This window comes from Dermacentor silvarum, chromosome 9, assembly GCF_013339745.2.
Source record: "Dermacentor silvarum isolate Dsil-2018 chromosome 9, BIME_Dsil_1.4, whole genome shotgun sequence".
NCBI lineage: Eukaryota > Metazoa > Arthropoda > Arachnida > Ixodida > Ixodidae > Dermacentor > Dermacentor silvarum.
In genome coordinates, this window is record NC_051162.1 from 147,315,318 (window position 1) to 147,343,128 (window position 27,811).

Below are 27,811 nucleotides of genomic sequence, written 5' to 3' on the forward strand. Positions count from 1 at the left end.
GGCGCAGCCAATGCAGACGTTTAGCGAAACATGGGACGAACGGTCTTCCGTTTCGCCTATACAACTTTCGCTGTAATAGAAGAAGATGAAGACTGGGATTATTATTAGTATTATTTGTTTTGAAAACATATATACACATGACAGGAAAGGGAAAGCGAGGAGCGGGTTGACAACTGCCACCGGAAGGGGCACAACGCCTGCTCACTCTTCAGAAAGGAGGAGACAGAGAGTGGAACAAGATAACGAGCACCACACACTGCCTCGGCAACGCGTCAAGACCAAGAACACACAAGCGCGACACGCAGAAATTTCCGGGGCTGGCCGCGCGGTTATGTGTTGGCAACCAACCGTCGGTCCTCATAATATCAGGACAGCGACTTGTTTGCGCGTCTTCGCGCTGAGAAGGACGGTCGGTCGGTCAGGCAACGGACCCCCCCTTCGGGCACTATCGGCGGCGACCATTAATCCCGTCATGATTCACCGTTATCCCCTCGCTGACGCGCAGCGCCGACGTCGCATCTCGCGGCCCAACACCGATCGCAGTACACGGACCAACCTCGCGAGCCAACCCCCCCGTACGTCACGCGTCTTTACGACGCAGCGGGCCTCGGGGCCACGCCAAACATCGTTTTTCATCGTACCTGCGGGTCGCCCGATAGGCAGCGAAATAAACACGACCGCCAGGCCCCACCGTCAGGGCATGGAGAGTGCGTAAGCCTACTTTAGCAACAGCGGAGCGACGTCCCTCTTCTGGGCTGCGCGAACGACACATCGCGGCGGTTTGACGGTGCGTCAGCTCAGAGCAGTTCCTCAATTGCAGAGGAAAATTTCGGCAGAACGACGAGGAACGATACGAAAGTAACTGCACAGGCATGTCAGCGACACGCACGACGCCTGGCCCGCAGGCGAATTAGCGTTCCGCAAACTCAAAGTAGCACAACAGGCCGGGAAAGCAAGAAAAAAAAAAAAAGTTTCGACTAAACTTTCTCCTATTATCTCTCTTTCAAGCTTCCCGTGAGTACGGTTTAAGGTGCGCTATGCTAGAGCGTCGAGAACAGCGTCAGAACAGCGTTAGCCGGAAACTGTTCTGCAGAACACTGCTGCTCTGCGCAGTAAAAAGAAAGAAAGAAAGAAACAGTAGCGCTCGTCTGTATCCACGGCTATGTTTGCATGGGTCATTTGAATGTTCGCTTACCATCTGCGTCTAGTATGCGAGAATTAAACGGTTAAACCCACCCCAAAATCACTCGCCAAGAAAACCACCCGAACGAAATGCGTGATTCGAAGCTTCCGCACGTCCGTGCGATCAGGTTCCTCTCCGTCTGAAGCGATGACCGCCGTGTTAGCGGAAGCAGCTAGAAAGTATCAGCTTCACGATAGAACTCGAGGCGATCGAACCGCCGAACGCAACAATATTGCCCGTCCGCGAGCAACGTAAAAGTAGAAATGTCAGATGTACGACGAAAAGCGAGTACTAGCTCTCTTTATCATTACTTTTTTTTTTTCATAATTATAGCCTGGAGGAGGAAGAGAAAAAACCGAGCGACGAAGTAGATGGAAGACCACAATGCTTCAATCGCTACTGGTGACAGTGCCTGGTTCGCCTAACCTCTTATTTTTTGCCACCGAAGCGTCGCAATCAAGAACCGACTTACAGGGATAGAGCACGCCGAGAAATAGTCGGGGGAAGGGGGCAGCCAGACGAACAAAGGAGACAGAGGCGAAACAATCCTATGTAGCAGACGACGACGCTGACAAGAAGATTGAAACTGTAGCGGCGTCTCATTTTATGTTCTTCCCCAGGTTGTTTGTTTTCGCTTTAGTTCTTTCGTCTGCGCTCGGGAACAGAGTCGCACCAGACGTCACAAAACATCGCCAAATGAAAAAGACGAATAAGACGGAAAAACAATACGCCTGCAAGAAACGCAGACAAGTAAGGACACAACGTCGAAGCGGGCAGATAAAGAAAGAAATCCAAGTCGGAGAGGAAGAAGAAGAGGCCAGACGACTCAACGTGAAGCTTTTATACTTGCGCCGCATTTAGGTTTTTCTCGTTTACGGCTTCTGTTCTAGGGCCGCGACGCTGCGTTTCGCGTCCTTAAACGAAGCCATCATTTCCTTCTGCCGAGTGCTGTCAGTGAAAAAAAACTTGACAGAAGCAAAATGAACCTACGCAGCCGAACAGGAGTATACAGAGTGACGAAAAATAAAAGAGAAACGCCAGGACACGATTGATTCCTTAGCCTGTCTGCAGCCCCTTTTACTTCTTTTCTTTTCCTCCCGATCTCCGCCACTTCTCGCATCCCCTTCCGCCTTTCCCCGCAGCCGGACGCGGTTAGGTCCGCGCAGAGCCTGACGTGATTGGTAGCGCTGTCGCGAGGCAATCGCGGGGAAGACAAAGTCCCGAAGCCGAGCCGAGCCAAGACGCGTATATAGAAAGGAAGACGCCTCGCCCCTCGCGCGCTGGATCAAGCGAGAACCGTATTTCGCTCTTCCCGTCGACCTCCGGCCTCCTCCCACCGACACCACACCGTCGGCTGACCGCCCGAAACGCGGTTTCCTGACCTCCTATCTGCCCGCCGCTACGAATCCCGGGAGGAGCAAAAAAAAAAAAAAAAAAATTCCCCTGCTCTCTCGCTACGTTCCATTCTTACAGGAGAGTCACACCTGTCGGGACACACATTTATAAGCGACTATAGAGGAGGCCACATTTCCTGGAGGTCAGTCTCCGGTGGGGAGGCGAAGAGAGCGCGCGATTCGCAGCCACGCCGGCGGCGAGCTGCAGTCGGCGAGCTAAAGTCTGCGAGGCGATGCACGCCGCACGAAGGTCAGGATACTCCATGCCGTGTCGCTATAGCCTGCTTTATAGGACACTATGACAGTCCAACTCATTGAAGAAACAACAAATTCCTGTGCCCCACATACAGAATCCCGTATGACTATAAATGGTGTTTTGCAGCGAAGCTGCACATATGGCTAAGATCCGTGGTTTCCTGGCGTCTGTGTGCAGAAACTATCATCATCAGCAATGGATCGAGCATCGTCGTCTTCTTCCACAGCTGGCTCCGTTGCCTCTCATCACTTCAGCGTTGAGTTTCCCCTCTCTTTTGTCGTCGTAATGGGGAGGCCGCGTTTACGGGGGTATGAACCATTGCTTAAGGGGGTATGGGCCACTCACTGTCTTACGTGACGGACGCATTTAATAACAGAGGTGATGCGCAAATTTGCGTGCGTACCATACCTATCGTCGTCACGATGACCACCGATCAGGACAATAAATGTGTTCGTACCTTTGTTCAAAATCCTGCGTCACCTTAGTGTCGTGCGCTAAACAGCTTCGCATGTCATCCACCTTCACAGAGTAGAACGTCTCACGAATTTATTTAGAACGCTTTAGAGCTGAGCGAATCAGTAGGAGATTCGTGTCACTAAAACGCAGGCGCGCAAACTCGGACACCGCAAGGAGCGAATAGCGGCTGTCTTGCGTTCGTTCTCACTTTAGTTCGCTCCTGCAAGTTGCCACAGCTCTCCGTGGAATCGAAAATGCGAGCCGCGTCACCGACGCATTTATCCCCAGTCCAATACGGACGCGCCAGAAGTTTGCTTTCGCCTTTCAGGAGGAGCGTATTCTGCCTACGGAGGCGGTACGTATACCGCCGCCCAAAGCGTCGTATAACGTCACCGGAGTTCGCCGTCGTAACAGTGAGGAAAAAAAAAAAAAAAAAAAAGACCCGGCTGCGACACACAGTGGCGAGTGAAATTCGCCACTGCGGGCATCCCACGAAACGGGTCATTAACTTCTCCCAACGAAAGCTGTTATATACTGACGCGTATATCCGACAGCATGAACGAGAACACAGCCAAACGAAAACTATAAGAAAACGAGAGAGAGAGAGAGAGAGAGAGAGAAACTCGGAGCACTGTGTGAATGAAGCCCGTCAGAGAGTGCACCCCCGCAAAGCTAACCGCGCAGGTCCATTCCCGCGGTTGGCGCCCGCGGCTTGCCGGGCGGGCAATTTGCGGCTCTTCCCCCGAGAGAGAGAGCGCGAAGTGCAACGTCAGCCAAGCGGAGCCGGAGTATATAGCCAAGCCGCGCGGGCCCGGCCAAAGCCGCGGCCAGTGCGAGTTCCTCAACGCCGGCGCGCTTTCCATCCAACGACGCCCACACGCCGAACGAATGTCACAAAAAAGAAAGTAACCTGACCAAGAAAGAACCGAGAGTAAAAATAAGGTGTCAAATGACAGCCAGACGCGCAGAGAGAGAAAAAAAGAGCGAGGGGCCTTTGAGATCGACCCTATAGATCTCCGCGAAGAAAAAGCGAGCGAACTTTGTGTCCCGGCGGAAATGGACCCGGTCGCGTCCGGCTGAATGCGACGGGCCGCTGTTTTTCAACGTCACGAGCAACGGGGCCCGAATCCGGAGCTTGCTTCGGTCGGGGCAGTTCTTCCAATTCCTTGCAGTTCTTCGCTGCTTCCACCGCGCATGCGCCAATCTTCAGGGCGTGCGACGACCGATTTCGCACCGAGAGGATGCAGAAACTCAAGACCATCTGACATCCCTGCGTTAATATTGTATATATACGCCGCCTGAGGAGTAGACGACCGCTTAGGTGAAGTTAGGCAGACGACGGCGGCTGGCAGATTTCGCAGGGTTGACGGCTTCACGCATGGTGTTTCACGCAAACAGAATTCAACTGCGTTTTTTTTTTTTAAATAAGTATCGCCGAGATGGATGACGCCCATTTCCCGTTTTGAGCACATCGAAATGTTTTCATAGTGCGCTAAGTTACAGCATATCAGGCGTTTCGTCTATTACACCGGAGCTTTAAACTTAAACACTACAACAAAACTTCAATACTAAAGAATGTTGCACTTCTCCCAGATCACTAATTCGCCACTATGCCAGGGTTACAAAAGAAAAAGAAAGAAAGAAAGAAAGAAAGAAAAAAGAAAGGAAGAAATAAATAAATAAATAAATAAATAAAGAAAGAAGGAAAGAAAGAAAGAAGAAAGAAAGAAAGAAAGAAAGAAAGGGTCTGGTAGAACCACGAGCAAGTATTCAGCTGCGTGATTGCTTGATACAGTGACAATTCTGTTGACCACACGGAAATCAAGCGAAATCGTGTTCCATTTTTTTTTCCAAAAATCTGTGCGTATTCTCTATCTTAATCAGTGCTCACAGAAACTGCGAAGCTTTATTAGATGTCCTTGGCAACTTGGTGCTACGTTGACGCACCTGACTATGTTCGTTTACAGCGTATAACTACGTCACGCGTGCACTCTTTAGTTTATAGTTATACTAGTTATACTACTTCGTTATACTGCTAGCTCTTTCATCCCCAAATGTTCAAGCTTTATTTTATTTTTGAATTAGAGAAACCCTCAAAGGTCGCCGCTTCATATGGGCAGAGCCACACATTTCACGTTCTTTCCGCATTGCAGACCACGCAGTCACACGATTGTACGGATCGTCTCAAAATGCGTGACACCGCGACAACACGCAGGAAGACCGTGTACACGACTCACGATTACAGGTCTGCACACATACGTCGTGAATACGAAACTACAGGACAAGACCACCATGACTATTTTCTAAGCCACGAATTAAAAAACTAAAATTAACGACGCTCGATTTCGCGACATGCAAAAGGGGCAGCAAACGTTGGAGCAGCTGGCGCCAAGACACCCGCCCCTGCACGCGTGACTGGATGTGCCACTGCGAAGTTAGCGGCGTTCATCTTCGCGACAGTGTATCTCGGGACATCGGCTTATCTTCACGGAATCAACTGAACCTTAGAAAACGATTCTTCGGGGTGTCTGACGCGGAACTTGGCAGCGCAGAGGTGCGAAACGATGAACCTCCAGTCATAAACCTTCAAACGCAATATTTCAAAATATAAGTGATCAAGTACCGGCTAAGCCACAATAAATGCGACGCAGTATACAAGAATTCCGACAGAAGAAGAAAGAGAACACAATCTAGCACCTTCGCCAAAATTGGCATGACCTCTTTTCAAGAAAAGAAAAAAAATCTATAATCACTATTATTTAACTATAGGAAGTACTGCCCAATAAGTTAACAGGAAGCAAGGACTTCATATGTTTCCTTTGCGAACCTACGGCAAACACCCGCTCGTGGGTACGCCAGAAGTTGAACTTAACCACAAGAACAACAACAACAACAAGAAAAGAAGAAGGCCGGGTAAGGAAACAATATTACGACTGCACGCTGGGCAATTCTTAATGGATCCAGGTTGGAACAAGACACGAAAGCGAAAACAACTAAGCATGGCAGGGATGTCACGTGTTCTTCCTGCATAGTGTCAGCTTATGCACGCTTTTTTTTTTTTAAATAGGAAAGCAATCACTCGCGCACGAGCTGGTGCCACTTCTCCACACGAAGACATGCGATAAACGAATACGCGAAATTCAATACGGTCCGCTAAACATTTCTGCGCGGTCACCAGAGAACACGTGACAAGATAACTCGCGCGAATATCCGCCGAGAAGCCAGCTCTCAATCCGCAAAAGAAAAAAAAAAAAAAAAAAAGAAATCTTCCGCCACTACAGAAGCCTACATTGCTCTAGAACTGGCTAAATGTGCGCTAATATGGCAACACTCAGTCTGGCGGAGATAAGGTTTAGGCCTAGAAAGAGCGAGGCCCAGAAAGCTCCGTTCCGAGAGGCTCGACACGCAAACTCGATTAAAAGCGTCTCGCGGGGCCCACAAAGAGATAGGCCTGGAAAGTGGGGGGGATTCCCGGCCGCGACGAAGGGGAAAACAGGAAAGTGGTTTTAAGGGAGTTTTAAGAGACGGCACCGACGGCGGCAGGAGAGAAAGGAGAAACGCGTACAGAGAAGGGAAAGAAAACGTCAGGGAGAGGAAGAGGAACGACTCCCGTCGTCGCAGTCCTACACGAGAACCGAGTGCCGGGCGCGAAATTTAATGCGCGCCCATGCAAACGCGAGGAAATAAAGCGGGCAGAAAGGGAAGGTTAGGGGATCCTCGCGGGATACGCGGAGCGCACCATTTCCGGAACACACACACACACACGGTGTGCCCTGCATTATTACTCTTACTCTCGTGTTCTTGTTCTAGCTCGCTCTTGTACGCCCTTCCGTGCTCGGTGAAATTTTGAAAGGCAGCGAACTTTAGTTCTACGCGGCCGCGTGAACGACAGACACAGAACTATCGTTCGTAGCGATGCACACTTTCACATTTCTGCAGGAGGTAAGCGGAACTGCCCTACATAACGGTAATATATGCCCGAAGCAATCTGCACTCATGCACCCACACTTGGAATACTATACGGTCGAAGACGAAAAAATACAAACGTTTGCTGAAAAAAAAAAAATAACTCCATCAGGATGTTGACTGGTTATTTAAAAAGAAGAGCGGCTAGTTTCTTCGCAGGGACGCTTCATAGTCGCAGCTAAAATGACCTGTGCCTCAAAAAAAAAAAAAAATATTTACGAAGATTATGAAACATTCACGTAATGGCGGCCGAAATTTGTGGGGGCTGGGACCTCTGTCAGGCCTTTCGTGCCTTTAGTCTCCCCGTCTCCCCTCGTTTGGACGAGAAATAACGTTCATTAAATTCAATTCGATTCAATTCAAAATGCGGTTGCCTTCAGTAAAATTTACACTGGCTCAACGAGTAGGCGCCAGGAAATACCGATGAAAGCAAACGACGAAGTACAAACTTAGGTGAGGTAAGTAAACAGAATTCAGAAGAATACAAGAAGAAAACGTTAGCAACATTGCAACACAAGGCACGGACTCGAGCTCATTCCGTGAGCTACGCGACGTAACGACGCCGTCACCGTCGTGCACGACGAAACCCCGTAACGTGCGGCAAGACAGCAAACGCGAAGAGTGGTGAATGACGAGAGGTGGTTGCTGGCTGCGAGTGACCTGCTGCCTCGCGAGAGCTTCCGGGGAAATCGCTGACCGCGCGAGCGAAGCCTTTTACCGCGCGAGTTCTGCATATAGGTAAAACCCAAAGAGTCTGATGAGCTCATCGTCACTATTATAGTGTTCCTCGTCACTATGTATTCCACTACACTGTGTAGATTTTACACTTTGGGAAATTTGCTCGTACACGCCAACACACCTACGACGGCCTCCCTACGAGCTGCAGGCTGTGAACGCAAATAAATCGATCGAGAAGCACGGCGAGTGGCAGTTGGAAAACCCAACACACCGAACGACGCAGAACAGGCCATAGAACCGCCGCACGGCGCACAAACGCACACAGCGAGACAATCTGGGAACCGCAAAGGTAGCAAAGTATGTTCGCAGAGGTAGCAAAATATGCTCGAGGTTGACGGGGTTTTACTACGCAAAGCACAAACAGCAGCCGCCCCTCTCAACTTGCTGCGCGGGCATCCAAGCGAGGCAAAAAGTGTGTCGCGCCCATGCGCTCTGCTCCACCCCTCTCTCTTCCCCCTTCCCCGTCGACAACACTACTACCCTGCTCCCTTCCTTCGAGACGTCAGCTTCAGCAAAACGTTGCCTTTCCGCGACAGCCCCGGCGAAGAAGTCGAAAAAAACAAAAAATAAGAGAGAAAAGCTCGCAGCCTCCCTGTCGACGGCAAGTCGCGGCGCGTAGCGGTTCGAGGTGGCACCAACGGCGCGCGCCAAGCTCGACACGACCGGGGCTTGGTGCGGGTGGTTTTGTCTTTGGCGCCGGCACTGAAAGCGGGCGAGCGAAAAACAAAAGGCTCCGCGTCCTCTCTTCTCCCCCGTCGCTGTAACGCGCCAGCGCTTCCGCGAGGGTTTCCCAGCGAGAAAACCCCTTCAAGCACACGACGGTCGCTGCACGGCCACGGAGGCAGGGACACTTGACAAACGACCAAGACGCCCCCAACGCCGGCGCAGCGGGCAGGTGTACTGTAATGTCGCTAGCGCGTTCGCTTTAGAAAAAAAAAAAGAAAAAAAAAAGGAGGAATGAAGCGAAAAAGGAACTTGGCGACAGCGTAGCGTTGGCGCTCAGCTGTTGGTGGGCGGTGCTGTACAGCACAATGTGCGAGAGTCTCCGTGTTGGTGTTATAAAGTGCACACAGATACAGCGCTATGCCTCGGCGAAACGGAGAACCGAGGGTAGAGGGTAGAGAGGGGTGACAGTGAAACGAAGAAGGCGCCGTCTTACGAGAATCGCTGACTTTCGGAACAACTGCGAAATTCCAGCGCATGTATGCGGCTGCCGGCATCTGAGTGTGCTTCGGAGACAAAAAAAAAAAAAAAATTGCTATGCGGAAACGTTACATACGGGGCGGGCGACTCACACCAACAACGCTTGTAGTTGGCGCGCGCGTTCAGCGAAGACAAATCCCGCCGCCGTGCCTTTAACGAACTGCGTGGCGGCAAACAGTGCAGTGTGACTGCGACGAGACGTTTAATACAAGTCTGACTTGCGGAGGTTCTTTTGAAGGGAGAGAGTTCTCCGCGAGAAACGCTTCGTCAGAACCGCCGGAAACGCGCAAACGCGAGATGATTTTCTCATAAAAGGTACGGAGCGCTGACACGCTGACACAATAGAGCGGGTAACGCACTGAAGTTGAATGTACAGAGTGATCATTTTTAAGTTCTACCGAACTTTTTAATAACGCCTGTGGCAGATAGCACAATTCTTGTCCTCGAGCTGGATTATTCGAAGAGGCGCACATACCTGCCACAAGGAATTCATCTAATTAACAAAATTCACTAATTAACTTCTTAATTACTGTACAGCATATATTACAATTTACGAATTGTAACAGGTGAGCTTGCAAGACGTTTCCACTTGAAATGAATTTCCAGGATGACACCAGTGTCGAGATATCCCTAAAGTGTGGAACGAAATACATGGGCGTTCCAGTTACTTTTGTGCCTCAATGCATAAAAGAGCATTTTGTTAAAAAAAAATTTGAACTTTTTCTTAAATTTTTGCGCGCAAGCAGGGACGAAGAAAAGGAGACACAAGGACGAGCGCTCGTCCTTGTGTCTCCTTTTCTTCGTCCCTGTTTGTTTGCGCGCAAAAATTTAAGAAAATGAATCTGTTCCATCTAGGCCGACTCGCAGTTATGCTTCAAAATTTGAACAGTGCATTTTGACGGCAAGTTTGATGGCGCATATCAACAAACTGGCGTCATTCTGGAAATTCATTCGAAGTGGATACGCATTGCAACCTCACCGGCTACAATTCGTAAATTGCAATACGTGCCGTAATGTAATTACTTCAAGATAATTAGTCGATTGTTGTTAATTAGTTGAATATGTGTTTAGATTTCTCGCACAAGTAATGTCCGCCTCTCTGAATAATCCAGCTCAAAGACTAGAATTATGTTATCTGCAAGAGGCTATTTATTATTTTAAAAATTCTATAGAACTTAAAAATGATCACCCCACATAATGAATGCAGCAGGCTTCCCGTGACACCTGTTCCCGCCTTCGCCACAACAGGCCTCCCATACTTCGCTGTTAAAGTGTCCCGAAGTTCACGACGGTTGCCGCGTATATGGGCCGAGAATAAAAAGCAGTTTGACTGTATGCAGTAATTGAGTGATTTTCTGATGCAATGACAATGAGTTTTGTTTTGAAACATTGCGAGATGACTAAACGAGCGTCGTCGCGCATAGTTCTCGCTTCCGTCGCACGCGTGTCTGATGGAACGAACGACGGAACGCCTAACTGTTCAACCTAAACATTGAAAATAGGACACTACGCCGGCGGGTGTCCCTGGCTTGCTTTTATTACTTTGTGCAATCGACTGCGCACACGCATTGGGGAAACCACTTTATCGTTGTAATGCGATCATTTCACCCGATATTTATAAATGTCTTTCATCTCTGAAGAACTGAGACTGCGGCAAAGCTTGCGGCACAATTGCCGGTCGATGGAATCGCCCAGGCAAACGAAACGATCTCAGGCGCAAAAACGATACGGTCGCGAGGCTATATATATAGCAGATCTTAATAGGCGCCAATCGAAGCCAATCAGAGACATTGTATGTACAACTGGCATCCAAGCGCCTACACACTCGAAGACCCGTCCCATTTGTCAGAGACACGGGAAAGACAGGGCCTCTTAATGAACCGGATCACACGAACGATGCGCCTCGTTCCGTTCGCTCCTCGCCGGCTCTTCGCTGCCCACATAGGCGGCGGCGGTAATGGTCATCGCCGGGCGTAGTCCACCCTTCCAGCACGGCCGCAGCCGACTGCTTCGCCATTCGTCTTCGTCACTAAGTGACCGCGCGGGGGCGTTGGCAGACAAACGCTTGGAGGGCGCTTGTTTGGAAGCCCAGGGGCACTAAGTTGTACGAACCACCCACTGGCAGCAAAACAACGCAAAAAGGGGGCCAGCACTTGGACTCGGCTCGGAGAGAGTCCTCCAATCTGGCATCGTAAAGAAAAAGGGAACCACCATGATGCACATATGCCAACGAGATAAGAATAGACAGGGCGACGCAAACGAGAGTGGCGTATACGTCCGCGAGAAGTGCCAGATGGCCGAGATGAATCTCGCGGGCCACTTTAGAACCGTTTTGCCTGGCAAAGCCTTCAGGCCGAATGAAGAAGACGCGCGCAGAGAGAATGGGTATAAACTGGTGTGTGTTATGAAAACGCGGCCGTCTTTTATTGGGACCCCACTAAGACGACGAAAAGTGGGAGCGTTAAGCTGATCCGCACTTTTGCGGATTATATAAGGCGCTATGGAATAAAGTGCAAGTACGGCGCCGTACAAGCCCCCTCAGCTAATCAACTGACATTTCTGTCTCTCATACCGATTCTCCCCCGCCCTTGTCTCCTATAGGATGCCTTTCAATCTACCTCCAATCCTCACGCAGAGTAGCACGTATACAGGCTTTTACAAATACGTGAGCAGAAATCTTCGCTTTTCACTAAACAGCTTATACCTCTTTATCATCATGATCATCTTCATCATCAGCAGCAGCAGCCTATATTTATGTCCACTGCAGGACGAAGGCCTCTCCCTGCGATCTCCAATTACCCCTGTTTCGTGCTAGCTGATACCAACTTGCGCCTGCAAATTTCCTAACTTCATCACCCCGCCTGGTTTTCTACCGTCTTCGACAGCGCTTCCCTTCTCTTGGTATCACGTTTTATATATATATATATATATATATATATATATATATATATATATATATATATATATATATATATATAGGACACCACTACAGACGCGTGACTCATGAGAATGCAAAGACGGCCTTAGTTCCGGTTTTGGTTACGCGGCCTCCGTGGTTAGGGTAAAGACGGAACACTGTCAAGCGGTAACCCACGCAGACGAGTGCAGCGAGCACGAGACGCGACACCATGGATGTCTCACGAAACCTCTATAAAAGCGCGCGTCAGACGCCACATGTTCGTCGGCAGGGACGAAAAAAAACTTGGCAAGCGTCGCCCGTTTGGGGACGAACCAAGCTTTGTCTGCAAGGCGGGCGTTTAGACTGCGGTCTCAGCTATGTCATTCGTTTGTTCAACTTTTCGACGCTTCTCTATAGAGCCATGGAGTGAAGCCGGAAACGGGGTGTTTACTAAAGGATAACGAGAGATGCCAACGCGAAAGCAACGAATGCGCGCAAAGCAGAAATTCTGTTAGGTAGAATCCGTGCATAGAGAACGTTACAAAACAGTTTGTTGACGGCGAACACTCACAGCCTGAAGTACTATAGACGGACACCTAACATTCTAAGTTCCGTAGTTAACGAATAAAAGCGCGAACTGACGAGGACGGGACGAGAAGGCGACACACATATGAGCCAGCCTCTAAAAGGTAAGCGCTGTTTGAATGCGATAGCGTGCTGCATATCGTTATCCCTACAAGGGTCACTTCGTCACCGCGGTAGCGCTGACACACTCAGCACAATGCTCCCTAAGCTTACACGACTTCAATCCTCTGACATGTGCTGTGATATTATTAGGGAAATCGCAAAAAGTAATCTGCCTTCGCTGCGCGCGATTCTTCAATCGATGCGTGATCACAATACGATAACCCTGCTAATTGAAACAATCAACATTCAGGCATGCCTGCCCACGGGAGCCCGCACGTCCTCCTTTAATTTATCAGGAGTTGGCGAACAAGGGAAACCTCAATCTGGAGCCAAGGTTTGGACAAGAGGACTTGCATTTGCCCATGCCAGCCTAACGAAGAGAAGACCCCTCGAAATGTTGACCTCACGGGCTGTCCATGTGGTCTATCGCACGAGGCTCGCAAATGCATTCGACCACTGTTCATCGATCCAGGTCTCCATCATCTTCGACACCAATCCAGTTATTTGCGCCGCAAGGGCAGAGATAAACGTATCGCGTTGCGGACAGGGACAAACAAACGAAGAACTGGACAAACGCCAAGCGCATCCAGTTGCTTCTTTACTCGTCCATGTCTGCAAGGCGCCATGTTTACCGTTTCACCACCGGGGACACCTTGGCGTTTATTGGACGGCCTCCATTAGCCTTTAGGCGGTTAAGCGTGCTACGGGTCACCCCGCCAAGTATATAGGAGACCACTTGCAACGAAATCTATCGGTCAGCAATGAGCGCGGTAGTGGGCAAGGCGACGAGCAACGTCGTCAAATCGTGTCCGTACCAGCAGCGCGAGCCACGGGAGCGGCGCTCCGGCGGCCAGTCCGCCCGCGGCCCGGGTCCGAGCCCCCTTGATCAGGCTGCGGGCCACTAGGCCCTGCAGAAGCTGCCTGCCCAGGGTCTCCCTCGCCAGCTGGGCAGGCCTTGGCGCGCAGGCGCTTGCCCAGCCGGCGGCGGCTGCTCGCCGTCGTAGCCACGCCGTTGGTCGCGCCGGCGACGCCGTTGGCGCCGGCGTCGCCGTTAGCGGCGGCGGCGGCGCCGGCCGTCGTCGATCCTCCGGCGCGCGTCATCGGTGCCAGCGCGGCGCGGCTCAGCAGGGCCAGGCTGTGCAGAAGAACTTGGCGCCGCTGTGTCTCGAACAGCTGGCGCAGTAGCCGCTGCTGCTGGTCGGCCGGAAGTGGAGGCTGCTGGTGCTGGTGGTGGCTCCGGTCCCGGCGAAGCTTGGATTGCAGGCGGCAGCGCGGCCGACCTCGCGAGAGGCCGCTGCTGCGCGGGACACACACGGAAACCGTGGAGTGGCTCCGCCGGACGCTGCTTCCTACACAGCCTGCTGGTTCGGAGCGGGCGGCACAACGCGAGCACAGAACACACGCACCCTAACTAAACTACATAGGAATGTGGGAGTCAGCGTGTCGTGAGTTTGGAAGACATTAGGTCTGGCGCAATTTGCGCTCACGAACAGAGATTGGTACTTGCAAATTGCTTGCAACTATGCTTTAGCAAGTCTCCTTGCAAAATCTGAAAACATGACAAAGCAGTGACAAGAGGGGGACAACTGACCCCCGCGTCTTCTCCACCTGCTACTATTTCTAAGGTGAACGATTAGGAACAAGCCTAGGTGTCGGCTTGAATGATCCAAAAATCGCTAAGGTAAACTAACGCGTGAACTGTGCATCGCATCTATACCGCGGCTCCGAAACCAGCGTGTCTGGGGCATCGCTCTCGAATCTCGACGCGTAGCAGTGGCCAAGCGAAGGCGGTACGTTGCCGTCCCGTTCACGCGGAATCGGTCGTCGGTGATGCAACCGAGTTGGCGGTACTTCGCGGTGTATCGGAACCTAACGGCTACCGCGGCAATCAACGCGACGAGATCGCGTATCGCATCCAGTCGGTGAAGTTTCATCAGCGCAGTCGGTAAGGCTTTTTTTTATCAGAATCAGACGAAGGCACATACAAATATGGGCGCGCGCTATATGGCGTCGAAAATCACGCGAATGATGATCGCACACAGCAAAGGTGAAGTCATTCACACGTACTTCCCGAAAGTTTCCTCTTTTTTGTCATTTATACTAAAATGCATAGTTTGATGAGGCCGCCATGTAAGACCACTATAATATAGCCGAATACTCAGAAAGCTTCTTCAGCGAACATCGCGTCCCATGGCAAAAACAAATTATTAATCCACTGAACGAAGGAACGCGAACACGAGGACAAAGCCTTGAAAAGCCTACTATAATTCACAATTATCCACATTCATCCTCCTTAACCACCCTAATCATCCTTGATCGACTTTAATCCTCCTTAATGCACCCTAATCCACCTTGATCATCCCGAATGCACCTTAAACCTCATCAACCTTAATGCACCCTAATCCACCCTAATTCAATCCCTAATCAATCATTAACTTCGCTAATCATTATTCTCCCTTATACAAGGCTGAACATGCTTTGCTTCACTTCTGGCCTCCTTGGATCACGTGACTTTCTGTTCCTCACAACGCGACCCTGAAACAGACTTCTCAGGCTTTTGCCTTAACATTAACGACCGAAAGGACAGCCCAAATTTTCTGAAAGCATAGGCACCTGAGCTTGAGCTTCTTTGGTACGAATTCAGTGGTATAAACAGGACAAGAAAGAGCGAACATGACCAAGAGTTTTTTATCGCGCTGTTGTTCCGTCGCCACACTGAAAGCTTCGAGCGGACACGTCTCAGCAGTGAAGAAGCGAGAAGACGCTCGATAAACACATTCCGCTCATTAATATGCACCATGGACTGATTACAGCGAAATTGCCTTACTCCAGCCCGCTGAAGTCATGACCAGCGTATAAGGTAACAGAGCCGTGAAAATTTGTCAGAACGACATACATAAAAAAGAGGAAATTAACAACACAAACTAACAGGAAGATCTTCAAAGTGAAAGAAACCGTGCTGGCGACGGAAGCAGATCCTACTATCTTATCTCGAAAAGGCTGCTGATGAGAAGCGTGAGGCCAACATTCATTATGCACGAAAGAATCGTCGGCATGCCTTCGTGTCACGGCTGCTGTAATCACTGGTAATACTAACTGGCCGCTCCCCTTAACAGTGGGCAGTACACATGTGGAGTAAAGAACGCTTCTCGTCTAATGCAGGCGCTACGCAGGCGCTTTATAAATCCACGCTTGAAACGGAAGTAAACCCTCCGTGCCCTCCTGCAGGTGGGACAAGAAACGACGTTACAGATCGCCAACCTAACATATTGCCGGAAACGCTACATCGCGGTCCGCAAGACTGGCTCCCCGCGGATTCAAGTCGACTTTCGGCGCACGCAGCGCCGATTTCAGAAATCCTCGACGCCCTATTACACACTGTACCTGCACGGCCCATTCAACAAGCTCCAGAACGCAAGTTGATAGTCGAGTAGAGCCCCCTACCAACAAGAGTATAATAGTCAAGCGAAATAAGCAAAGAGAAGGCGGAACACAAGTGGACTGGGCATGGGCTGGGCAGGAGCAAAGGGGCGCCCGTTAGCGGAGCGCGCGAAAAACGGGAACCGGAAGTTGCTTCCGGGTCGTTTCCGCTTGGGGAGAGACCCGTACGCCCGTGTGGTGGGGACGTCGCCGCATCCCCATTTTCGGCCGCGGGGAAGCTAGACAAACGACAATGGGTAACACCGTCCAAAGGGCAAAAAGAACTGGGAACGAACGGAGCGGCGGGGGAAACAGTTTGGGGGAAATGGGAAAAAGGAGAAAACCGTCCCACGGAGAAATTTTGGGAAAGAAGGGAGCGGCGGCTGAACAGTTCAGGGGAAAATGGGGAAAACGTAGTCGGGCACTATATGCCCCATTTCCCCAGTTTCACGCATAGCGGTGGAGAGAGAGGGAGGTGCGGGCTGTGCATCGAAAGAATTTACCCAATATGCAAGATTTCAGGCTGCAGAGCGCGACCGCGTTCTTTTCAGTCTAACACAGATCTTTCGCCCACGTGAGATGAGAAAAAGCGCAGTTCGAATTGCAGGCGACTAACTAGCCAGGAATTTAACAAGAAGCCGTCCACACTGGTTTGCTATTGGTTGACTGGCTCCTGTCTCTACAAGCTCTCGCGCTACCTTGATTGCTCAACGCCATAAATATCAAGGCTCCATACTTTGAATGTTCCACGCATGCTGATACGACACTTCAACGTGAAGTAACACGTTTAAACAAAGAATTAGAAGATCGAAAGTACAAGCCGCATAGCCGAAATTCCAATAAAACTGCAACCACCTGCACCCTAATTGGATTTCAATGAGAACTTTCTCGTATTTGAGACGTTTTGACGCATAAGAATTGCTGAATACTTGCTATACTGGGCCTTTGCTTCCTTTAAAAAAAGCAGCATAGTCTTTTCTTACCGACTGAACACTTAGCTAGACCCGATCAGACGTGGGCAATATCCATGGCATCTTCGCCATCCGTATTTGCTTTATCCTGCCTTTTCAGGATTTCCAAAGCCTCCTCTCACGGTAAGATTGACCACTGAGCTACCGGCAAAGCCAAATTTAGATAATACAGCTTAACTTTGTCTTCAATGCGGAACCAAATCGCGATACCGTTATTACCTCCGCCTCCCCTCTTCTGCCTGAATTTTTCGCGAGTTAATCACACCCCCCCCCCCTCGCTGTATCGTTAGTTTTAACAGTTCAACGTAGAACTTGATCATTCTAACGCAATCCCCTACTACATGGCGACGGAGTAGCGCAAGTGAAGTTACAGGATACGAGTATAGTGACGATTTCGCAAAAGATCCATTAGCTAACCGAATGCCATTGCGCCTGCTTTTGCTTTTATTACTTCCAGGTGTAAAGATAACCTTCACCATTGACCTTTCCGTACGTAGCATATACCGCGGACGCACACGTCCAGGTCGGCCCTCGTAGAAACGAAAAGGGCCCATTCCAAATGAAAGCCGTAATGAACGTAACTTGTTTTATTTTGTTTACATTTTTCCTTATCAGCGGCAGCTTACACTACCAGTCTCGCTACAACAGACCAACACGCGGCAATTGAAGTACACTAAAAGTCTGAAGGTAGAAAAAAAAAAGACTTTGAAAAAGAAAGAAGGAAATGCATCGACGCAATTCACTTCAGCCGTGAGGAGGTAAACGACCTTGCGCAAGCAAGGCACTTCTCCCGTCGTTCCGACAAGGACTACTCTTCTGTCCCTGTGTTGCTCCAGGCGGAACGAAACGCCGTAAAACACTCTCTCAACGGCATGGAGAGACCGGGAAAAAGAGAGAGAGTGATTGCACAGAGAGTGGACGGACGACGCAACGCGAAATCACCGTGAAAGCAAACTCTACGCTCCTCGGGACAAGCAGGCCAGGCGACTACGTTAGAACGTAAAAATGGGGAGAACGATAGAGGGGGAAAAAGAAAGGGGACAAAATGGCTGGGACAGGACGACGCAACGCGAAAGGGAGAAAGGGGAAAGAAGGAAGTAGAAAGAAGGTACAACAGATGGAAATGAGAATAAATGGCTCGATCGCGCTCGACACACCACGGCGGCAACAGAGACAAATAGGAGAGAGCGAAAAAAAAGAGCGAGGGAGAGGGGGGGGGATGGCGGTAGCGACCCCGCGCACAATGACATACAAAGAGCCGGAAAAAATGAAATAAACGTGACGAACAGAGATAAAAGGTTAATCGATAAACGACGAACCAGAAAACTGTGGAGAGAGAAGAGAAAAAAAGAAGGCGAGGAGAAAGCGCATCACGTAAAATAAAAAAAGCTCCAGGCAAGTACAGGAACCCTGACCGAAGTGGATGAAAGAGCGGCGGAGGGGAACGAGGTTTGTTGCCCCTTCGACGCAGCGCACGCTCCAGGGGACAGAAATTGCGACGAGGACGCCAACTACAGCAGAATGCGCGCGCACACACCGATACAAAACACGCTTGTACCGTCGTAGGCTCAGTAGATGAAACGAGTGGAGAGAAAAAGCAAAGAAAGAAATAATGGGAGGCAAAATCAGATCGCCCTTACGCTCGTGCGAACAAAAGCACGAAGCCCGAGGAGGGAGGGGGGGGGGGAAGCAAAAAAGGCGTAAAGGGGAGGAAATGTCCATGCAATCCCCGACACTAGGGAGGTAAGGGGAACGAAAAAAAAAAAAAACGGGGAGAGAGTGCCGCTGGAATCACTCCCTGACCAACAGGCGGCGCGGCGGTGCAGAGAGGGAGCTCACCACACCGAGCGAAGCAGAGAAGCGACCTTATCGAAAGCGAGTGAACATTGCAGCAGTGAAGCAAAAGGTCGGCGGTCGAGCGTCTTAGATCTTAGTGCGTAAGAGTTAAACGGATGGGTTGGGGAGGAGGAGCACATGTAGATACCCATTGCGGGCGTAATTGTTTCGGTCGCATGTCAATCCTTTCCCTATAGAGCCCTCGGACGAACCCCGTGGAGCACTTTAACTCTTCCACTAAGGACGTTCACTCGCGCGTGGACTTAAAAAATGGAGTATACCCAGGTGGGCTCGCCCTTCAGTAGCAGGGGAGTGTACTCCAACTTAAAGAGTGAAAGCGCGAAAACTGCGAAGTGTTGCACCGCCGCAAAGTGTACTGAGAGTGTACAGACGGCAACAAAAGTTCACGGGACGCGGGTACCCCGACAAATGTGAATGCTGAACTCCGGCTCAGTCAAAGCGTGGCGTTTCTACTTTAGTAACGTTGAATTACGGGCTACAAGCGCCGAGGCTTCACCGGAACAGCCTTGTCGCCAATCACGTGTCCCGTCAACTTTTGCGGTCCACTGTACGTTTCACCTCCCTATTTATTTCTAGTCACCGTCCTTCCGAGCACAACACTGCGGATGAACGAGCGATTTGAAAAGCTGGTCGTGTCCCGATTCCTTATACGAAGGTTGACCTGCATGTGAGCAAACATTCAGTAGGTATCATCATCAGCCTATATTTATGTCCTACTGCAGGACGACAGGCCTCGCCCTGCGATCTCCAATTACCCCTGTCCTTGCGCTAGCTGATTCCAACTTGCGCCGGCAAATTTCATAACTTCAGCACCCCACGTAGTTCTCTGCCGTCCTAGACTGCTGCTTCCCTTCTCTTGGTACCCATTCTGTAACTCTAATGGTCCACCGGTAATCAGTCGATATACGCATAGTAAAATAATCAACCGAAAGGAAACAACTTTGACACACGCCTCCAGCTATAGTGTAGCGCAATGCGACTGCATTTTCCGCACTGGAAAATCCATCGAACACGAGTCCTCCGACGCGGTCAGCTCCGAAACGTTATAACAACGTTCCTCCTTGGGAGTTCTTTATACGTTTCATCATTCCTGGGGCCAAGGCCGAAGGAGAAAGTGGGGTGCCGCGCGAGACCTCAATTCCCACTGCCGCCCGTGAAAAAAACAGGCTCTCTCTCTCCCCCGCCATTCCACACTTCACATTTCATTTTTACGACCTCCGCGGCTCTATCTATCCGCGCGGTTTCGGACACCCAAAATGAGAAACGAAAGAGACCAACTCCATCCGGCGGTGCGTCGAGCCGCGAAAAGCCGAGTGGGTTTGCAGGGCAGCGTGCCCTGCGTGCCGTGGTATGACACATCCGCCGAATGTCGCGAGAGACTCGTTTTAACTTTTTTTTTTCTTGCTCCAAGGCGAGAATCGCACCGTTTTCTTTTTTTTCTTCTTCTCCAGAGCCCGAAGGACCGAGTGACAGGAATAGCTATTGCAGTAGAACGCACTGCAAGACTCGCAATGTTTCGTGCAGTCTTACTGATACACCGAAAGCATTCCTGGCGGCGACCACACAACCCAACAGTAATAGCCTCAACCTGGGTAACACACTGTTAGCCTGAATTTCAACTTCATGTGTGGGCCGCCCGTTGCATGCGAAGGGACATAGGCTCTCGACACTCCGGATCAAGACAGAACGAGTAGTCAGGTCACGCCCGTACTGACGCGCAAAACAGAAAAGCAAGCACTATACCACGCCACACGAATACTAGCACTTCACCTCCCTCCAACCTCCTGCGACTCAATGCGAGTCCGTGCGAGTCGCATTGAGTGGGATCATGCCCGCGACTACCATTGAGCTGCATCATGCCTAGTTGGCTAGCGTCTACAGGAGCACAAACGTAGGATTTCAAACCGACCCGCCGAATCGAACCCCCCTGTCACGAACCCGGAAGCTTAACTTCGGCCGAAGCGACCATATAGTACCTGAAGTCGATAGACTTGAGTGTCCGACTGTAGACATGCTGCACCTAGCATGAACGTACGATCAAGACTCGTGTCTTCTCTCTTTCACTCCCTCATCCCACTCCCCACGTGCAGGGTAGCAAACTGGACTAATAAGTCTGGTTGACCTCCCTGCCTTATTTCCTTCCACCCCCTCTCTCTCTCTTCGCCGCGAACACGGAGGGTGAATTTCGGCCCAAACTAGCCGAATCCCCGAGACCCCGGAGACTGCAGATTTCGACCCCATGTAGAAACCGCCTCAACCGGACTCATTCAGGTTCACGCGAAGGAAGTCGCCAGCGCCGCGTTTTACGGTTCCCTGCCGACTCAGCGCCTATCGTATAGGTGACCGCTACCTCCGGAAGGGAAACGCGACGGGCCACAATCCCGCCTTCCCCCAAATCCGGCACCGGCGAATTCCTCTCCCCATTTTTTTTTCCCGCGGCAACCACGCAGCGCACAACGCCAACCCCGCCACCTTATAGCCTCGCCGCTTCGTCGTCGGCGTCTGGCGCAGCATCCTGCGCCAAGAACGCACGATGCCCGCTTTACTCCCTCCGAGGTCGTCCCCCTCTCTTCCTCCAGCCGAGCGATTCTCGAGGGAAAATCGATGGCCCCCGCCGGACCGAGGCAGTCTGCTGCGCCGACCACATTTTTTTTCTTCTTCTTTTAGGACAACACGCACACATGCACGCGCATCCGGAGAGAGCGTGTTGTGCAGCGACGCACGCGGCGCCGAACGGCCCGGCGTTCGCGGAAAGTCGCCTGCCGAGGGCGACGATTCCGGGTTTCAGTCTCGAGATGTGCGAAGTTAAACCTACATCAGAACGGGCTCTGTTTCGTAGCCAAGAACGTGAAAACGATCACCATTTCACTTGCACAGTATCCAGTGTGTGAGCAAGTTGGCCGCGCCGATCATGATGCCGTCCAAAATAAATCAATAAGCGGAAAACGACTTCAACGTAGCTGACGGCCGCGAGTTGGCGGCCCAGCAGTAGTCGCAGCGCTTGCCCGATTCATTAAAAAAAGAAAAAAACAATAAAAAAGAAGAATAGTTTATTATAATAATAGTACTACTGATTAAACAGCGCGTCTGCCGCGACGCAAACGAAATCGACAGAACCTCCCGAACAGCGCTGCGTTGTATATCTGAATTCGCCCAATATTAGCGTTTCGGGATGATCATGGAGTCGTATATATACGGAATAAGGAAACCACAGCGAGAACGGCAGCCCGTGTTGCGCCGTTATCATTCGAGAAGACTCGGTACACAAATCAACACGGTTGCGACCGTCGCTTCAAAGCCACGTACAACACAGCGACAAACTGTTGCGTGAAACAAACAAACAAACAAACAAACAAACAAACAAACAAACAAACAAACAAAGAATCAAATACCTCGACAGGTGGAGAGTGTACCCACTGGCCTGAACATGATTGGCACAGGCCCGACAACCGAACGGGTTTTCCCCCCAATGACCTTTCGCGATAAACCGGCCGGCGGGCCACGAAATACTTCACATGCCTTCTTGGCGCGCATCGCATGCCTGTATTAGCGCGCGCCAAGCCGCGCTCAAAGCACGATCGGCGCCACGGCTCGCGCGGAAGGGCATTTCGAGCCCTTTCACGCCAGCCAGCGAATGCTGGACCAAGTAACGCGGCGCGCATGGAGACTTTCCTGCAGCAGGCTGGGTCACGCAGTCGGCTGTAATAATACTCTTGTCCCTCGACCCGCGGGCGTCCGCATACCCCGCATAGCGGAACGCCGCATATCACGTCCAATCTCGTTTCACGCGAGAACGGACGCCCGCGCCGCGACAGCTAGGCCGCCGGGCTGCGCGCCGAACGCCGCCGGCAGGCACCTAAAGTATTCCTTCCAACTGGTTGCAAATCAAAACCCCTTAAGCCTACATCCCTTGATGCCCCGCTCCCCCTCCTCCACTGGCTTTTTTTTTTTTTTCAGAGAGTATACGGTGGATCCACTCGATCCGCATCCTTTTTCCTTAAGGGATAACGACCCCCACGCGCTGGACGAGCGAGGTTTAAAAGGCACGCCACACCACTGCTGCAAAGCGCGGCAGAGCCCGCCAGAGGGCGCGTGAATGAGAGAGCATTATGACGTGACTGCTACACTTTCAAGAAGGGGGCCGACAGATGGAGTAGCACACTGTTGTATAGAAAGTTCCATTAAGAGCGATAACGTGCCTCATAAAGTCTGGTCAACGTGACGATAGGTGGATCTATCTTTGTTAAGGGCCTTTGACAAAGATAGATACGCCTATCGATACGCTGACCAGACTTTCTCAGACACGTTGCCCATGTTTATCTAATTCCTATAACAAAATACGTCACACAGCGCGGGATACCTCAACGATCGGAGCTGCGAACCGGAATAGCGCCGACAAGAGGAAGTCATATCACTGGAATTAAAACGAACGACGCGGCTTCTGCGAGTACGAACGCAATAGAACATGAAAGGCTCGACAATAATAATAATAATTAAAAGAAACATTTCCCGAGATAATTATCACCTCCAGCAATGTCACTTTTCCAAAATTACCACCCTATCAGTCCACAATGGATGCTCAGACCACGTTGGAAACGACGAGGAACACTTCTCGCGCAATTTCTCACGCATGAGCTATGCGTGAGAAATGCAGCTACTGAATAAAGTGAGTAAAGGCAAGCGAGAGCGAACAAAAAAAAAAAAAAAAGAAAATACGAACCGCAGAGCCGTCGAATAAAATTATGCAAGCTCACTCAGCAGTGCTAATTCCATTTCAAAAACATACGCACCCGCGGCAATAGCGCAACTCAAGGCCGAAGTTCACTGCGAATCAAGAACTACGTCTGACAATGGCAAGAAAGAAAAATAGTAATGATATGCTGGCGCTTGATAATGCTTAGAATCATTTCACGGTCGCAGAACACGACGACTATACACTAAAACAGCACATTTACTTCGGCGATGAAGGACATGTACTGAGAAAGCTTGCAAAACTAAATTTAAGGGGGGGGGGGGATGGGGGGGGGGGAGGGGCCAACACTGGAATGCATCTACATCATGATGTCTCATGGCAGACTGATACACGGTTACCTAAATGTGAAGCAACCTTTAATAGCACCATTGGGCATTTTTCATGAAGAATACTCAGACCTGTTCCACGTTAACCTAATCGGAATTCACATCGTAGCTTGCACGATTCTTTTATTATCATTCATCCGCTGAGATTACAACGTCCCTGGGTTTCCGTCCCCCAGTCATGTCATCGAACGCTGGACCGACGAGTCGGTCTGAAGTGCACCGCAAGAACTCAACGTAATAAAAAAAACGCGCCAGCAGCCCAAACAAGTGGTAAGCGAGAGGCACACGGTATATATATAGGCGCCTACGTCGTGTCGAATATCACGCACTACCTCGTGTTTCCGCCATGTTTGTGCAACTGCTCCGTTGCTCAGAGTAGGGGTATTCGCTCTCTCGATGCCACCGGGAGTTTACCGCGCGTATCACCTCATTCGCACGGTGTTAGAGAGAAAGCTGCGGATCGGGTTACCTAATCAGGAACGGGAACCCGAAAATCGACTCGACTGCTGACCGCAGTTAATTCTCCCGTGCGTGACGTCACCTGGACGGAAGCATGAAAGACGAACCAGCAGCGCACATCGGGAAAGTGGGCGAGTTATATTGTTGGGTACAGTTTCCGACTGGATGACACGCAATCCACACCTTCAGCAGCACTGCCCTCTCTCCCTCGTTCCATTCCCTCTTTTCCTTACCTGCAGTGTTGGGTAACAAACCGGACGCTCCCTGTCGACTTATTTGCCTATCCTTCCTTTGTCTCTAACTGCACTGTACGGATTTGGTACGAACTGCGCGCACGTCACCGCCACATAGCGACGCGTGCCACTGCAGGCTTTGGGAAGCGAAGCGCGACCGAAAAGGGGAGAATGGGGAATGAGGGGAGAGGAATTGGGGAAACGAACTGCGAAGAAGGCAGCGGGTGTTGGGGAACACGCGAAGCCGAGACGCCCGGTGCGCCAGGATGCAATTCGCGGGGAAAGTGGGAGAACGCAGGCGTTTACACGCCGAGCGGCGGCAGCGGACGTTGCCCCGGCTGGCAAGCGCGCAGAGCTCGCGAATCTCCAGTCGTGTATACGCAAACCTTTAATCTCAACCTTCCTTCTCACCACCACCCGTTCCCCAATTCTCCCCATTCTCCGAACTCCCGTCTCCCGGACATACAAATCCCAGAACAGCCCTCCCACACTTCTTATCTCTCCTCCTCCGCATCCTCCTCCAAAGTCTCCCGAGCTAGGAGAGTCGTTCAGGCAAATCGCGCACATTGCGCGCAAAGTTCGGGGATGCTCGCGCCGCCGTCGTTAATTTCGTTCCGCGACCGGCGATAATTTTCGCGCGAGGCGGCGGAACGGATGGGGCGGCGATGGAAGGAGGAGCGGACGCCCCGATGCATCCGAACGCGGCGCGCATACGAAAGCTTGCCTCGTACGGCCAGACACACACGCACATGCACAGAGCAATTCTTCGCGAGGTTTCGATTGCGGCCGAAGTCGGCACCCTCGGTGCGCGCATTACGTCTTCAGTGAACGCGAACTCTGGCGCATAGATAAGGGAACCCGGAGCAAATAAGCTCAGACACCTAAAAAAAAAAAATCAAAAAAGAGCATGTGGATCGAAAACTTCGACGAAGATAAAGACACCTAAAAAAAAATCAAAAAAGAGCATGTGGATCGAAAACTTCGACGAAGATAAAGAGAGAAACACGTAAGGCAACAGGTTCACGATATACGTCACGAATAAACTTTTTCTCTAAAGAAAAATAAAATGATGCCCTCAATAAAAAAAATACAGAAAACGAAACTATGGTGCCAAGGTTCCTGGCGGTAACCTATATAACTTCCATGCGAGAGATCACAAATACGAGTCCTGCCGCTGCTGGGACATCCGCACCGTCCTTGAGCTATTCACGACGGGCCGAATAACTTAAGATGCGAGAAAATAAACCAGCTGTCTCTCCTGAGCGAGAGCAATAACGAAGTTCTCGGGACAACCTGCGCATAAACAACAGGCTTGGCGCTATAACGCGGGAATAAAAAGCTGGCGGAACAAGGGGGCACTAATTTAAGTTAACTACTCATCCGAACAGCCACTCAAGAGAAAAAAAAATGATGAAAAAGGGAATGAGTGCGTTGTACTGTGCAATCACATCGTAATCTGCAGGAGTTTGTGGCAAAGCAAGATATGGGGCATTTAAAAAGCAAAGGGGCGGGAAACGTGACCAAAGGTCGTAGTAATGATAATAAAAGAAATACAATGAAACAGGAGGAAATAGTTATAATCAAACACCCCTCTAAGTCTGTGTAATTTAATTAAGTGCAGAAAAATGTGGAAGAAAGGTTACATTAGAAGCCAGCTGTTCTAACAAGTACGCCGAGTTAGCGCAGATTCCAAGAAAGACTGCTTTGGTCCTAAGCAGGGCTCAGAACTTTCATTCGTAGACCGTAAAGCAAAGAGAGAGAGAGAGAGAGAGAGAGAGAGAGAGAAAGGACGGGCCTAGCTGAAACTATGGCAGCGATGCGACAGCAGCCGCAAACAAGTAAACACGCCTCGGTGCTCGCGAGGACGTTGCCGGAAGGGCAAGAAAAGGACAGCCCGGCGGAAATTGAAAGTAAACAAGCGAAGAGCTCGAGGGCGGAGGAAAAGGCTAGCCTCTGTTTACAAACACACACAGCCGCGGTTCCCGTCCGAGAAGCGACAGCGTCCAGGGCACACGGGGGAAGAACGCGGGGAAAACAAGAGTGCGCGCGCCGCACCACAAACACGGCGGGTCCAGATCCCTCCCCCCACCTACCATGGACGATTGGGTGGAGATTGAACACCGCGGGATAAAGTAAACATGCCGGCAATGAGAAACGGAGCGCACACAGCGGCGACGGCGAGTATAATTTCGAGCTTCCGCGCAACCGACCGGCCATGGGTGAACCGCAAATGGCTCACGTTTCCTAGTCGCCACTTCTCTCAAGTTGACATCTCTATACTTTCAATGCTCCTTAGACACAGCTTACGTCCCGAGATCGACGCTGAATTTCGCGTTTGGGTTACCTTTAGCTACCCACATCTGTCTGATCATGCCTACAATTTGCAGCTGTGTCCTGCACTCCAGAAGTAATAATTCTTTGTAGTATTCGGTGTGCGTGCATGAGTTGGAGTGAGTGCGTGTGTGAGTGTGTGTGTCAGTGAGTGAGTGAGTGAGTGAGTGAGTGAGTGAGTGAGTGAGTGAGTGAGTGAGTGAGTGAGTGAGTGAGGTGTCAGTGAGTGAGTGAGTGAGTGAGTGAGTGTGTCAGTGAGTGAGTGAGTGTGTCAGTGCGTGTGTCAGTGCGTGAGTGAGTGTGTCAGTGCGTGTGTCAGTGAGTGAGTGAGTGAGTGCGTGTGTCAGTGAGTGAGTGAGTGAGTGAGTGCGTGTGTCAGTGAGTGAGTGAGTGAGTGAGTGAGTGAGCGAGCGAGTGAGCGAGCGAGTGAGCGTGAAAGAGGGCGCATGTTTGAGTCAGCAGATGTGTGCGTGTGTTATGCGAGAAAATGAATGAGTGTGTGAGAGAGACTGTGTGCGTATGTGTGTCGTATGTGTGTGGGTGAGAAAGAGTGCTATGTACGTGCGAATTACTGTATGCGTGCGAGATAACGTTGCGTGAGCGAATGAGCATGTTTGTCAGCAACAGTGCGTGTGTTCGAGACAAAGGGAGTTGGCATGTGCGTTAGCGAGTGCGTGCG

At 50.8% G+C, this 27,811-nt stretch overlaps 1 protein-coding gene across 12 annotated transcripts in view; it reads right to left on the reverse strand.

Moving 5' to 3' along the window:
* LOC119464516 (CUGBP Elav-like family member 2) overlaps positions 1 to 27,811 on the reverse strand; it is a 521,231-nt gene that overhangs the window by 194,229 nt on the left and 299,191 nt on the right. Inside the window, exon 1 of one of the 12 annotated variants that reach the window (XM_049655500.1) lies at positions 13,598 to 13,726. The exons of the other annotated variants lie outside the window; for them this stretch is intronic. The gene's annotated coding sequence lies outside the window, so the exon portion shown is untranslated. Of the gene's footprint in view, positions 1 to 13,597; positions 13,727 to 27,811 lie in introns of those variants that run through there. 12 annotated transcript variants of the gene reach the window in all.